We start from the raw sequence: 3,211 nt of genomic DNA, 5'->3' as shown, positions 1-3,211 counted from the left end.
GATTGGATTGGATTGGATATTGCTTCATTTGTTATAAAACGTGTTAGATCAGTGTTTGACTACTGATCAAACCCTCCCCAGATAAAAGCAGCATGGGGACTTTCAGAGACCACAGACACCTTTCAGAACTGTGTGTGACAGCTGGTTGGTTGTGAGGTTGGTGGTGGTTCCCCAGCTCACGTACCTGAAGATCACAGTGTTTGGAGCGGCTTCAGTTGCAGCAGCAGTGTGTCAGTTGTGTTTGGCTGCTGGTGATAAGCTGCTGCTCTTTCATGTGTCGCTGACTGAGGTGGCAGAGAACGTTACTGCGGTTAGACAGGAAGTACCAAGAGCCCCGTCTGTGTGAGTTCCAGTGTGCTCAGAATTAAATTAAATAAATAAAAATAAATAAATTCAAATAACTGTAAAACTAGAACTTTTTGCACAAACTTTGTCTTTCTTTCTTCCATGGCAGTAAATCTGAATGAATTATACTTTGTTGTTCATTGTTTCCATAAAACAAACTGAGTGATTGAATCTCAGGATCTGTAGTGTCTAACTGGGACTTTGCTTTCATGTTAAGTTTTACAGTAATCTGATAATAAGGTTGCATCATTCAGTCTCGCTTTTAAATGTGTTTTTGGGAAAAAAATAAGTAAATATTCGGCAGTTTTATAAATAGAAAAAATAACATGGGAGTGACTGTTGGGTTGCATTGTGGGAAAGTACCCTTAATTAGGATACAACCAATAGCAACTTTTGTAACCTTTTTTGTTTTAATTTTTGCACAGTTGAAGAAAAATACACAAAAATCACAAATAACATACAGTTCAAGGAGAGGCAGAAAACACTGTGGGCTCTGGCCCTTCACATAGATAATGTTAAACATGTATTGATCAGGCTGTAACAATTATAAAACTATATAGAAACATATAGATATAGATATTGAAATAGAATATAATAGAAAATAGATATAGACACAAGACCAATCTTTCTAAATGTGGATTTTTCTTCTTTCACACTTTTTTTGTCCAGTAAAGAAATGTCTCTTATTAAAACTAATTAAGGTTTCAGTTCCATTTAGTGAAGCAAAGCCTTTCCAGTGAGCCGGCATGCACAGTAGCAGCACCCTGGTTCTGTTTGACCTGAATGGAACTGAACCTTAATTAGTATCATTGGCAACACCTGTGTTTAATCTATTTCATGTCACAAGCGCTGCTGTGAAAAAGCTCTATCATGTGGTGGTGGGGTCTCTTATTGTTGCAAGAGGTTCCATGGTGTAGTGGTCAGCACATCTGCTTTACATGCAGAAGATCCTGGGTTCAATCTCCAGTGGAACCAGACTTTTCTCATATTGCCTCATGATTGAATCCTGTTGTGAAATGAACAAAGGTTGCAATTCTCAGTTAAATAACTAGTTCTGCCACATCTCCCATAGTGTTCATTTACCCAATTTGCTCTTTAACCAGTTCCATACCTTGATGTTATTTAGCAAACCAGCCCACATTTCCACCAGTTTTGAGTGGAACCATAATTAAACATCAACAGAGGGCGCTGCACATCTACCTGTAAAAGATGACACGCCCACTTTGGTTCTCAAGGAAAACCTGCTGTTTCTTGGTTTGAGCTCTTTAGGTTCCGAACATATTTATTTTTTGGTCGAAATGTTCCGAAAGGTTCAAACCTATAGGTGCTTCAGAGCTGGTTCGCTATTGGTGTTTTTTTTTGGTTTTGGTAGATATGTACAAAAACTGCAACTCCCATCAACTTAATGGGAACAAAGGAGGTAAAATACAGGTTATAAAAAGTTATAAATGCCTTTAATCTAAAAAGCTAAGGCCCTTGTCAAAGTTAATACAGTTTTGCTGTATATTGATGTTCCCTAGTGGAACCAGATTCTGGCCTATCCATATTGCTGCTACCTTGCAAGGCTAGTGATATCACAATGTGTCATAAGGTTTTTGCAGCCTGATGTCGACAAATAGAAATCATAAAAGGAAGAATTACCAGGCAGGAAAGACACAACAATAACAATACTCTCTGTGTTATACATATTAAATATGCTGTTAATTATTATTGTTTTGTTCTGAGTTACGTTGGGTTAATTACTGTAGGGCAAACTAATATTGTGAATAAATCCAGCTTACTATACTACTTACTGCAATATTATGAATGTTGATAAATAATTCAAGATATCAAAATGTACATTTTAGTGTTGTTTAAGAAATATTCTGACACAATAGATGCATTTATCTCTCGATATCTATATATATATATAGCTAAATTATAGAGTTTGGAATCTACAGCGTTCAAAATGGCCTGTTTTGTTAGTTCCCTCTAAAGAGAAGACATTAGTGAGTTAGTGACTTTACAGTGTAGAAACCTAGTACTGAAAAATCTTTGTTATAAAGTTAGTTTTGTGTTTTATCTGCTGTTTTATTGCTCAGTGAGGACAGGTTGAATAACGCAGAAGTTTGTTAAAACATGTTAGATGTATGAATCATTAATATATGCAACCTGCAATGTTTGTTTCTGTTGTGGTTTTATTTAAACCATCTTTCCTGTTTCTGTCAGCAACAGCAGCATGCAATACGCGCTTCCTCTTGTCATTTTAAAAGAAGTCACTGAAAGTTCACTCACATCTTTCTGTCTAATCCTTAAATCTCATTTTATCTGCACCATCTTAAATCCTCAGTTCATTTGATGCTGCGGGCGACTGAAGGCAGCGAGAGGAAGGGTGGTGGGTTTTTTTTGTTTTGTTTTGAGCTCCCTGATGAGCAGCAAAGAAATGACTTTGGCGGCGGCTGCTAATGCGCTATAATTGGTACGAGGAGCAACTCGCTCTGAACAATTATAAGATGCAGGAGCTGTAATCTCTGCTGAGACTCTGAGGGAGACAGATACTCTCCATTGTTGGTGTCAGTCTGCGGTGTTTCATGTCTTTCAGAGCTTTAAAGCAGTTTTCAGACAGTTGAAGGAGCAGAGACTGTAGTTTTTGACAGCACAGGTTGAACCTGCTGCAGCCTGGAGGACTAAACTTTAGTCTGTCAACAGTAATGACAAAGTGCAAACACATTTTTAGCTAATTTTACCAAATGTTATACTTATATATGAACTTCTCTTCCCACTAGATGTCGCACTAGAGCACCAGCATTTCAGTTCCAAACAATGGATGCTACAGCCCAACAGGAATATCACTATCACTCTCCACCAGACTCCAGAGACAAAAACA

At 37.6% G+C, this 3,211-nt stretch overlaps 1 non-coding gene across 1 annotated transcript; it reads left to right on the top strand.

Moving 5' to 3' along the window:
* Positions 1–1,247: 1,247 nt before the first annotated feature.
* On the top strand, positions 1,248–1,320 carry trnav-uac. The gene has a single exon. It is a non-coding gene; the product is annotated as a tRNA-Val (tRNA).
* Positions 1,321–3,211: the final 1,891 nt, after the last annotated feature.

This window comes from Morone saxatilis, unplaced genomic scaffold (genome assembly GCF_004916995.1).
Source record: "Morone saxatilis isolate NCDOM2014 unplaced genomic scaffold, NCSU_SB_2.0 Contig11, whole genome shotgun sequence".
Lineage (NCBI taxonomy): Eukaryota > Metazoa > Chordata > Actinopteri > Moronidae > Morone > Morone saxatilis.
The sequence above is the reverse complement of the archived record's forward strand: the minus strand, read 5'-3'. Positions and strand labels throughout refer to the sequence as shown.